Source organism: Sciurus carolinensis, chromosome 18, assembly GCF_902686445.1.
Source record: "Sciurus carolinensis chromosome 18, mSciCar1.2, whole genome shotgun sequence".
Taxonomy (NCBI): domain Eukaryota; kingdom Metazoa; phylum Chordata; class Mammalia; order Rodentia; family Sciuridae; genus Sciurus; species Sciurus carolinensis.
Window position 1 is genome coordinate 12,911,759 of NC_062230.1, and position 12,387 is coordinate 12,924,145.

The window sequence follows — 12,387 nt, forward strand, 5'->3', positions numbered from 1 at the left end:
GACTAGAACAATGTAGAGGATGGAAAGTTTATTTGAGGCTCACAATTTCAGAGGTTTCAGTTCACAGATGGCTTTTGGGGGATGGAGTAAAATGTTATGGATTAATATGAGGTGTCCCCCAAAAGTTCACATGTAAGACAATGCAAGAAAGTTAAGAGGTGAAATGATTTGAGTACTGATAGCCGTAACCTAATCAATGCATTAATCCATTAATATGGATTAACTGGATGGGAACTCTAGGCAGGTAGGGAGTAGCTAGAGGAGGCAGGTCACTGGTGGTGTGCCTTTGAAGTTTATATTTTGTCCCTTGTGGGCAGAGCTCTGTTTCCTTGTTGCCAAGTCCTGAGCTCTTTTCCTGTCATGATGTTCTGCCTCACCTCAGGCCCAGAACTATGGAGTCACCCAAGTGTGAACTGAAAGCTCTAAAATGGTGAGCCCCAAATAAACTTTTCCTCCACATTGTTCTTGCCAGGTATTTTGGTCACAGTGACAAAAGAGCTGCCTAAAACACACACCAATAATAAGAACTTGCTGGTGTGGTGGTATATGCCTATAATCCCAGTCTCTTGGGAATCTGAGGCAGAGGGATGGAATTCAAGGCCAGCCTGGGCAACTGAGACCCTCTCTCAAAGTAACATAAAAAGGGCTAGAGATGTAGCACAGTGGTAAAGTGCTAGGCTAACATACAAAAAGGTCCTGGGTTAGATTCCCTGTATTGCAAAATAAAAACAAAAGCAAAACAAACCCACCAAACAACAGCAAAACCCCAAGAATGTTAATCCAATGAGCATGGACATAAATGAAAATTCTAATCCTAATAAGTACAGTGGAGGAAAAGATTGGCTTTGACTGGGGACCTGACCTAGTCTGGGAGACAGAGAAGGATTAAGGAAGTGAAGCCTGAGATTTGAAAGATGAGTCAGTGATACCTAAATGGGTTGGTGAGAAGAGAAGAGTCTGCCAGGAAGAGGACAGCAGCAGTCGATGTTGGCAGGCAAAGCTAGGCTAGTGGGTTCCTGTAGCTAACTGCAGGCTGTGTACACAGTCCTGGTGAGGCCTTAAGGCTTGTCCATACAGGATCTTTGGGTGCAATTAACAGTTTGATCTTTGATCTAGGGTACTAGAAAGCCACCAAAAGCATGGAAGTGACATGATCAGGTTTGTGATTTCCCCCCTTTATTGTATGTATGGCAATGAAAATCAAACCAAGGCTTTGCACATGCTAGGCAAGCACTCTACCATTGAGCTACATCTGAGCTCTTCTTATTTTTTTATTTTTAAAAACTTTTTTAGATATTGATAGACCTTTTTAAATTTATTTTTTTATATGTGGTGCTCCACACATGCTAGGCAAATGCTCTACTACTGAGCCACAACCCCAGCTCCTTCTTATTTTTATATTGAGACAGGGTTAAGTTATCCAGGCTGACCTTGAACTTGTGATCCTCCTCCCAGTCTCAGGAGTTGCTGGAATTTCAGACATGTGTCACTATGTCCAGCAGGTTGGTGATCTTAAAGATAATTCTGGGTGGAAAACAGATTGAAAGGAGAAAATAGTGGAAGTGCAAGAGACAATATGGAGCTAGCATGGTCATCCAAGAAAGGGACAAAGGAGGCCCAGACTAGGGAGGTGGGTGAGAAAGTGAAGAGAAGGTGATCAACTGGGGAGAAATTGAGGAAGCAAGATGGCAGACTTGAGTATGGGGAGTGGGTACCAAGGGTAAGGACTTAGCTCCTAGTTTGTGCAACCAAAGATAACGGTAACACCAAGCTTTGAATGGAGAGAGAGGTGTGAAGATCCTGAGTCTGATCTGGATGGTGATGACACAGGGAACCAGTGGGACACACCATGGGGATGTGAGGCCCGGGGTGTCTGTATAAATATTTAGCATTTAGGAGTGGGCAGTAGAGATATGCCAGAGGCCACTAGAAATACACTAGATTAGAGTTTCACATCAATTCTAAAAACATTCTACAGCTGAACTTTCTACCTATTACATAATGTGTGGTTAAGGAGATCAATGAGGCAAAGGACAGCACACATGGTATAAATGATTCCAGTTCCATAACAGAAAAGTGGTAGTGGTGGCGGCAGAGAAGATTGTGATGCACACAATCTGCCTGCGAGGACACCTATAGAACTGACGGCTCTTGAGTGGCTGCAAGGCAGAGGCAAGACTTTACTGTAGATCTATTGTACCCTTTGAGTTTTATTATCTATCTATCCATTCACCCTCTCACCTACCTATCCATCATATCTAAAAAATAAATAAAATTTAAAGAGAAAGAAATATGAAATGGATGGCTCAGGAAGATGAGAGCCCTCACACCCTCTAGTGGGAAGATACAAATTCTCCAATCAATGGGTTGGGGTGAATTGGGGGTAGAGATGAGCTCATAGGAGTCTGCACTTGAATGCCACTGTTTCCAAGGGACATGGATGCTCTTTGGTCCATTACTTGCATCCTGTTCAGTGAATACATTAAATCAGCAGTGTACTTAATTATTATCTACCAAAATGTATAGCAGCACAAAATTGTTTTTAAAAGAACTTGTGCCCGACTATTTCAGGAAACTGGCTGAAAAACAACAGCTGGAGAATAGATGAGCTGGTATTTGGATCCTGATTCTCCAAACAATACTAGACTAACCACCCACAAGAAATAACAGCTTGAAAACAATACATGGCGTTGAGGTAGTGCCTCTTAGCATTCACGGTCGTTCAGTTATCTTTCTAAAAAAGGAGTCCAATTCCCAAGATGAGGCACTATGGCAAAATGAACACTGTGGCAAAACTACTTGGCCGTGCTGGAATTTGTGATATGAGGGTCATGGGAAGTCCTCTGCTCACATTCAACACTACAGGGGTTCTCCTGTGGGTTAGTGTGTTAGTTTTCAGCCACTATACTTTTTTCCTACTGAAGGATCCAGGGATTCCAGAGAAAAAGCCCAAACTATCTTTCTTCTTTTTTTGTACTTGTACTGGGGTTTGAACTCAGGAGTGCTTTATCACTGAGCTATATCCCCAACATTTTTATTTTGAGACAAGGTCTTGCTAAGTTGGCCAGACTGGTCTTGAACTTGCAATCCTCCTGCTCAGTCTCCCAAGCCAGCTGGGATTATAGGCATGTACCACCACACCCAGCTCGAAACCATTTTTTGTTCCTGAATAAGTAGTAACAACTTTATTTTAACTCAACGTGCTGAAATGCAAAAAATATTTTCAGCAATAAGATACAAGTAATATATTATCATTAACATCAACTGATTAAAAACAAGGCTGAAAGTCCAATAAGATTTTATACATTTGAATCTTAAAAGTCAACTTCCCTCAGAACTAATATTTAAAAAAATTTTAGTTGTTGATGTGCCTTTATTTTATTCATTTATTTATATGCGGTGCTGAGAATTGAACTCAGTGCTTCACATACGTGAGGCTAGTGCTCTAACACTGAGCTACAACCCCAGCCCAGAACTAATATTTAAATTATTTCAGCAGAACTTTATTTTCAAAATGGAACTTTTATATCTTAATTTTTAAAGAACTGAATGCAAAATTAACAGATTATGGTATACAATGGAAAACTCTAATAACAGAAAAAGATCTGAACCATCTTTTAAAGAGATCATGTAGCTATGGAAATGCACAATTAAAATAAGGTGGTAGAAAATAGAGGGCTGGGAAAGTTAATATTTGGTACTCTGTATTTTCTTTAGAATATATTCTCTCTTCTCTCTTCTAAACAGTACCTATTTTACTAAAGTGCAATTCTGTCCTCTCAAGAGCAGCTAAACTTTGTTCCTAAACTCAATATTAGGCAGAAGAAATGCTTCTGTAGCATGAAGATAACCATATTCTCTTCAGACTGAAGTTAATGAGAAAGCCCTGAAGGTAAGGCAGGAGCACATGTTGACAAGTAACTTAACAAAGTACAGTGCACCCTGACTACCCAATCCAGTCGAGGCTTGCACTTTCCATCCCTTTGTGCACCTCAGCACAGGAGGAACCGCAAGGTGAGGAGGAAGCACACATACCGCTAACAATGTGGGCAGCTACCCATCTGTGTACTTCCTGCCACCAGGGAGGCTGCTTTTTCAGTTTATGATGCTCTTTAGTCCTCAAAATTCATGCCTGACTACATGTTCAATAGGTCTCTACTTTGCAGCAAAAAGAAAACATACTCTCCCTCCATCCATTTTCTTGCCTAAATAATGTTTAATGGGCAAAGCAGATGGAAGGCCTGAAGCTGCAGATCTGCTTGCCTCCTCCCAGCCCACTCTGTATTGCTCATTCCCCGGGCACTCGGATCTTACCTGGCTGACCTCCAGTGAAACCTTCACCCCACACAGGGTAAAGAAGTTACTCACCTAGCTACTGGATGTAGGGCTGTGCTCGATCCAAATCTAAACCCAGGAATTTCAGCTTTCTGCTTTGTCACCTCAGGAGATTGGTAAGATGGTCAATCCCCAGAGGCCTTGAGGTAAGATGAGGCATCTGACTGCACAAACACTCAGCACACTTCAGGGGCCACAGGGCTATGTTTTTACAGGTCACCTATCTTCTGGCTGTCAAAGTCACTTGCCCAGGACTGGGGATATACTTAGTGGGAGAGCACTTTCCTGGCATGCAATCGATCCTCAACATCACCAAAACAACAAGAACAACAACAAGAACAACAACAAAAACCATTTGTTTTTCTCAGACCCAAATGGCATACCTGCCAGAAGGACCAGAAAGACAATAACTCTAATACACAAACATATGCCAGGACCCTTGAGATTAAAAAAACAAAAACAAACAAACAAAAAAACCTCAGCAAAATCAAACCCAGGCAGGTTCAGCAGGCTTTCCTTCCTTAACTGAAGGACTCCGAGCAGTCCCTTCTCCTAGGCCAAGGGCACACACACCAGTCAGAGGATTCCATCCTTGTCCTCAGAAGGGGTACATTTATGGAGGTGTAGGCTAGATAGTCCAGCAAATCAAGTATAGCACAACAGAGTTAAGTGAAACAGTACATGCACACAGCAGGGGGTGACAAAGAAAAGGGTTCTCTCAGGAGTCGACATCTTAATAGGGTGGAATAAAGTAAGAATCATGTGTATGAGCACACCCATACCATAGGAACATTCCTTCCCTGTTCTACATCTTTTCGTGAGGTATATTTTCTAGCTCTAACAGCTTTTATAGCCAAGTATCTAACACAACAGACTCTCAAATCTAACATTAACTGTGAAACATACTTCACAGATTAATATTTTAGTGAGCAGGAAAGGTTTTCATAGCATTAAATTAAATTATTTAAAAGTATGATTTGTTTTACCCCACTCCTTCATATTTTCTGTATTTATGTAAGCCTGCAACACGTTACAACAGTAGAACATATATATAATTTGTAAATAACCACACATAATGGGGGCTCTTGTGTTCTACACAATTTTCTGAAATGGTAAGTAATCAGTTGTGCATCTGCTGTGGTCAATACTGAAACACTGAGGAATGGGTATAGACAGGGCAATATGTTAGGCTGGGTTTCAGAATACTCTGACGGACTGAAGAGGCTAAAACCAGAAGCAGGAAGATGGTTACGAAGCAAGTGGAAAGTGTTTTTGAGAGAGATGGTGAGACAGAAGCCTAAAAGGATTTCCACATTTCTGATTTGGGACGTGAGCTAGCTGGGGGAAACATGAACTTGGATCACAAGATGAGGAGCAGATCTGACTGGGGATGGGAGGCAGAGGGAGTTTGGTCCTAGGCTGGTGGCAGAGGGAGTTTGGTCCTAGGCTGTTGTTCTTTTTTTTTTTTTTTTTTTTTTTTAATTTTATTTATTTATTTTTATGTGGTGCTGAGGATTGAACCCAGTGCCTCACATGTGCTAGGCAAGTGACCACAACCCCAGCCCTAGACTGACTTTCTTATGCACTCATTTGCACTCCCAATGTCTGATGATATTTTTATCATAAGACACTTGTTATTTGCAGATGTTGGGGTCAACAGCAATAAAAAAGTTAAACTTAGTTTCCACTAAGTTAAACTTAGTTTCTAGAATAGAAACTAACTTCTATTCTAGTGAAGAACGCAGATATTAAATAGAGTCTAGAGCTGCAACTATGACAGAACATTTCACAGGAGTATGGTCTTATGAGTGTGAAGCAGCAGCAGGTTCACCGAATCTGGGGTGTGGAGAGGCCTGTGGAAGACAAGACATTTAAGCTGAGCTCCTAAGGGAAGCAGAAGTCAGCCAGTAAAGGGGAAGAGGGAAAAGCATGGGCAAAGTTAAGGCTTTGGGGCAAAAGAAAATCAGAAGTCAGAGCACTGGAGCCCAAGGTGAAGCTCAGAGGGGACCACAGTTTAGCAGGTAGTAGGCACTGAGCAGGTGCCTCCCACTGTAAGGAGGAACTTGAAAGTCAGGCCAAGAAGAAGGGAAATGCAATGATCTGATTTACATTTCAAAAGGCCATTTTGGATGCTGCTGTCAGAGGGATGGCTTGCTGGCTACAGGATTTTGTAGTAAACCCCTCTTCAAACCAAGGTCAAGTAAGTAACTTCTTAGGGACTCTGCATTAGATTCCAGTTAGAATTCCTCAATAGTTCTCTACAAATAAGACTATAATCTACTTCTAGAACCCAGTTTTGTCAATACTGAGCATGGCAGGGCTGGGCAAGGCCAACATGATACGGAAATGTCAATATACTCCTCTTTTCTTGGTAAAGTGTACCATAATTTCCCATATGACTTCAGAAAGGGACTCTACTAATAATTTAATTATAAAGTACATTGTTAGTTTTGCCTTTTTAGATGAGTCTCCAACTGAGATAAAGGCTCTGTGGTAGGAACACCTATAAATTGTGAACTCACACATCCCATCCCTTTTTGCTTTCCTGCAGTGCTGGTTCCAGTTTTTCTGATAGAAATGAGAGCTGCCAAATATCGAAAATCTACACATCTTCCCAAAGGACCTTCATATACACATCTCATTCAATCTTCACAGCAATTCTGTGAGGGGAATAGTAGACCACTATTGTGTGCATGTGTACACACACACACACACACAGTGTATATGTGTATACACATACATATACATATCTGTATGTATGTGTGTTTGGTCTGGGGATTGAACCCAGAGGGGCTTTTACCACTAAGCTACATCCCCAGACCTTTTTATTTTTTGAGACAGGGTCTTGCTAAATTGCCAAGATCGGCCTCAAACTTGTGATTTTCCTTCCTTAGCCTTCCCTTGTTGCTGAGATTACAGGTGTGTGCCACTGTGCCCATTCTGTTTTTTTTTTTTTTTTTTTTTTTGGGTGCTGGGAATTGAACCCAGGGACACTTTATGACTGAACTATATTCCCAGCAGTGTGGAGGGGGCGCCTTTTATAATATTCCAGACTCTATTAATATACTTATGGCAAACATGTTCATTACAGGTTGACATGAAAATATGGTTGCTACAAATTTTTTTGTTTTCATTAGTTATACATGACAGTAGAATGTACTTTGACACATCATACATAAATGGAGAATAACTTCTCATTTTTCTGGTCCCAGTCCTTCTAAATTTTTTTTTTTTTTTTTTTTTAAATTTTGAGACAGGGTCTTGCTAAATTGCTTGGGCCTCGCTAAGTTGTTGAAGCTGGTTTTGAACTCACAATCCTCATGCCTCAGCCTCCCCAGTTGCTGGGATTACAGGCATGCACCACCATGTCCAGCTCTACAATTTAAAGTAAATGAAAATGAAAGTTTAGAGTCAAATTAACCTGGCGAAGGCCACAGAGCTATGGACTCAAGTCTGTCTGACTCTAATTCTGCTCGCTGTTTCCTTCTATTCCTATTGCATGCCTGCACGGTGTTTGCTAACAAGAACAGGTCATTGTTCACTGAAAAACCCAAGGGCACGAGGGTATGAGACAAGCCCTGAGGTTACAATGGTATCTTGTGTGAGGAGATCACAGATCAACAATTGGCAAGGCTATGTTTAAGCAAGCATCAGGGTATCAAAGGCCTGGGAGCCCAGCTGCAGCTGTGTGGGACACCTGCTTCCCGTGCTTCCCTGGAGATCTGGGACTGACCCAGTGAGCAGCAGGATGGAATGGTATTAAACTTGAGGACACCCTTTTTTTCACATAATTATAGGAGCCTGCTAATCACACAGTGATCTCAGACTGGACAAATGTGAGGAAGTAGCTGTTCCTGCCACCTTCAGCCAGTTGCACGTCTGGCGGAGTAGCAGAAGGAAGCGTATTTTTAGATTTCATTACATGTATAAACAGAGACGGGCTCGATATGAGCTTTCCACACCACAACCAAATCACACTCGTTCAAAGCCAGCCAGGCCCTGGGCCCTTCCTTGTGAGTAAATACCACTCACTTCTGCAAATGTGGCCAGGACTCTGATCTGTTAAGATGTGCAAATTACTATGCTTGAGATTATTACTATCACCAAACTGGGTCAAAGTTCTTTTCAGAGTGATACTGGTGATGGCGACAATTTTGGCATCGAAAGGAACAAAAATGTTCTCACTTTCCTGTCCTTGCCCGTTCATCTGGGAGGTACTGCTTTCAGCAAAAGGGTGAGTGAGTGCATGGGGCTGGAGCTGTGGCTCAGTGGTAGAGCACTCCTCTAGCATGGGTGAGGCCCTGGGTTTGATCCTCAGCACCACATAAAATATAAAGGCATTGTGTCCACCTACAACTAAAACAAAATTAAAAAAAAAAATGGGGGTGGTGGTAAGTGTATGACAAAGGACCTGCCTTCTCAAGAGTTTCCCTCCAGAATGATAGAACCACAAATAAGCAATGGTACACTCTGAGGAGGACAGTGAGCAGTGTGGAGGAAACTAAAGTCAGGTGAGGGGTGGGAATATGGACAGGGAGCACTTCTTTCCACTGGTTTGTCAAGGGGGTTTTTGTGCAAAGGTAGCATTCCAGCTCAATCCTGAAGAGTATCTGGTAGAAGTGTGTTCTAGGCAGAGGGAAGGCAAGTAGGGGAGTGGTGTGGTACCGGTCAGGAGAAAGAATTGCTCAGACAATCAGTTTGTTAGTCAGCATGCAGGGCCAACATTGTCCACCTCTTGCCAGTGTCCACACCCCTGACACCCTCACAGGTCCAGTGATTGGCCTAGAATGGCTTTTTTCCTCCAGCAATGCCTACTCGCCGGTTCTTGTTTCAAATACCAGGGGCTCTGGGAAACCCAAATGACCAGGCAAAAGTTGGCAGTCTCCTGAATCTACAGCATTTGGCTCATACTCTATTCCAGTACTCTTATTGATATCTTGCAATCATCTGGTTATATTACATCTCTCCAAATAGTCAAGTTTTACACCTGGGATAACCCCTGTCGTTAAGTGGCATGGAGGGTTCTTCTATTAAAAAAACACCCCCCAAAAAACAGTTTACCCAAGTGCTTGTTTTGTGCCACAGAGATGGCAGAATTCCTGACCTTGGGGAGTTCAAACCCCACCACACTATGTCTGTTATCTTGGAATTTCCAAGGCCTAGCACTAGGTATGACTCACAAAGGGCCTGGATATCTAAAAAGTGATAGCAAAACAAAGGCTGGCAAGACAAAGCAAAACCCTCTCTATATGAAGAGTTATAAACACAGGAATTTCTTATTTCACACAGGGAAAAGAACAGAGGAAACCTAGCATTTCCATCCTTCCCCTAAAGAACATTACATCTTCTCTCTAAGGCCTTCACACTTAAAAATCATACAAAATACAGTGTGCAAGAAAATGAAGTTATATATGATGCTCTCAGGTTAATAACTCAACTGAGTTCAAGCCTTTGGAACTTGGGTTTTCTCTTTTCTGTTCCTTTCTTTGCTCCCTCACTCCCCCCGTCAAAAGAGTTAAACTGGAAGAAGTTATTGCCAAGTGGCTGCTGAGTAAATGCTTGCAGTCATCGAAAGAAAGTACTGCATATTACTTCAATTAAGATGTTCTTGTGTGCCTGTAGTCCCAGATTTTCAGGAGCCTGAGGGAGGATCACTTGAGCCCAGGAGTTGGAGGCCAGCCTGGGCAACACAGCAAGACTCCATCTTGGAAAAAAAAAGTTCTTTGTGATTTCTACCATAGCTGCAAGGCGGGTAGACTAATCTCTGCCCCCTCTTGAAAGGAGCTTTACATATGGCAGTCCCTTGGGTAAATGCCGGAGAGCTGCTAGTGTAGAGGGGTCAGGACTGGAAAAGCACATTGAATCTGGCTGCTGCCCTCTCTACGCCAGTACCTCCCAGGGTTTCCCATGCTCATCTCTACACCCCATAGGACAAGAGAGTGTAGCCTTCCAGGGTCCAGTTCTTAAAAGACAAACATTCTAGCATGATTTTTTTTTTTTTTTTTTAAATGCTGTCTGGCAACCATCTGAGGTCCTCACATCTTTCTGAGAAACCAAGTTCTTCACATAGGGGATTTCACTCTTTCCCCAAAGTGATTCTCCTTTTAGAGACAGGAGAACATCTTATTTACAAATGCAGAAACTTCAGTCTGGGTGTGGTGAGGCTAGAGCACAGTGAATCATTAACAAAGAACCTAGTCCTGAGAAAAAATTTCTTTGGGGGATGATTTCATATTCTCAAATATTCTTTGATTTTCATACACTAAATTTTAAAAATGTGTGCACACCCACCATTTCTACACACAGAAGCAGGCTTTGACAAAAGATATCTCTAAGCCTTACTCCTGCAGATTAGAGAGTCAAGCACTTTTTTCCCATAGACCCCAATGGATTTAGGTAAATAGGTGGTTTCTAATCTGGTTTCTGTGTTAACACTGCCCTCTAGGGACAGAAGTTATAAAAGCACTGTGATCTTTACTTCCTGTGCTTGGAGAGGGAAATGCTCTAGCCACATCATGGCCACAGCTGACTGCTTTCTACTGTATAGTAGGAACTAGGACTTCTAATATAAAATGGGAGGTGAAGTTTTCTTGGAATAAATGAAAGTTCAGTTTTACTTTTGTCAGATTAGCTAACAACAAAAGCAATAATTCCCTCACAGTAGTCATTCAAACACTGAAGATCATTTCTCACAGAGTGGAAGAAAATCTTTGCCACTCATACTTCAGATAGAGCACTAATTTCCAGAATATATAAAGAACTCAAAAAACTCTACACCCAAGAATACAAATAATCCAATCAACAAATGGGCGAAGGAAATGAACACACTTCATAGAAGATCTACAAGCAATCAACAGATACATGAAAAAATGTTCAACTCTAGTAATAACAGAAATGCAAATCAAAACTACCCTAAGATTCCATCTCACCCCAATTAGAATGGCAATTATCAAGAATACAGGCAACACTAGGTGTTGGCGAGGATGTGGGGAAAAAGGTACACTCATACATTGCTGGTGGGGTTGCGAATTAGTGCAGCCACTCTGGAAAGCAGTGTGGAGATTCCTCAGAAAGCTTGGAATGGACCCACCATTTGACCCAGCTATCCCACTCCTCAGTCTATACCCAAAGGACTTAAAATCAGCATACTACAGAGATACAGCCACATCAATGTTCATAGCTGCTCAATTCACAATAGCCAGACTGTGGAACCAACCTAGATGCCCTTTCAACTGATAAATGGATAAAGAAACTGTGGTATATATACATAATGGAATATTACTCAGCCATAAAGAACAATAAAATTATGGCATTCACAGGCAAATGGATGAAATTGGAGAATGTCATGCTAAGTGAGATAAGCCAATCTCAAAAAACCAAAGGACGAATGATCTCGCTGATAAGCAGATGATGACACATAATGGGGGGTGGGAGCAGGGCAAGAATGGAGGAAGGAGGGACTGTATAAAGGGAAAAGATGGGTGGGAGGGGTGGGGGGGGAGGAAAAAATGACAGAATGAATCAAACACCATTACCCTATGTAAATGTATGATTACACAAATGGTATGCCTTTTCTTCATGTACAAACAGAAACAACATGTATCCCATTTGTTTTCAATAAAAATAAATTAATAAAACAAACAAACAAACAAACAAACAAACAAAAAAAGACCATTTCTCTCCAAGACAGATCACTGGGTCATATCTTGGGCAATGCAGCAAGTAGACATTGACAGGGAAATTCAAAGACAAACATCTGAGTTCCTTACTAAGAAGCTTAAGTCCTGCTCTGGGGAATAAAGTGAACACAACCAAACCTCTGATGCCAGAAAGTTAACTGGAGGGGATGGGGTGATGACAATGTGTTAAATCAGTAAAATACACAGAAAAACATAATAATGAGTGCTAAAGGGAGAAACGCAGGAAGGAAGGTCAGGGCTGGGGAGAAGTTGAGTTCACAAGGGTGGGGAGGTCAGGGAAGGCCTCGCTGAGGTGTATTTAAGTAAAAAGATTTAAGAATGGTGAGGAGATGAGTCTTGTGATGTTTGGAGA

At 41.8% G+C, this 12,387-nt stretch overlaps 1 protein-coding gene across 4 annotated transcripts in view; it reads right to left on the bottom strand.

The window, feature by feature from the left end:
- Positions 1–12,387, bottom strand: part of Rnf216 (ring finger protein 216) — a 163,616-nt gene that overhangs the window by 32,459 nt on the left and 118,770 nt on the right. The window lies entirely within an intron of this gene.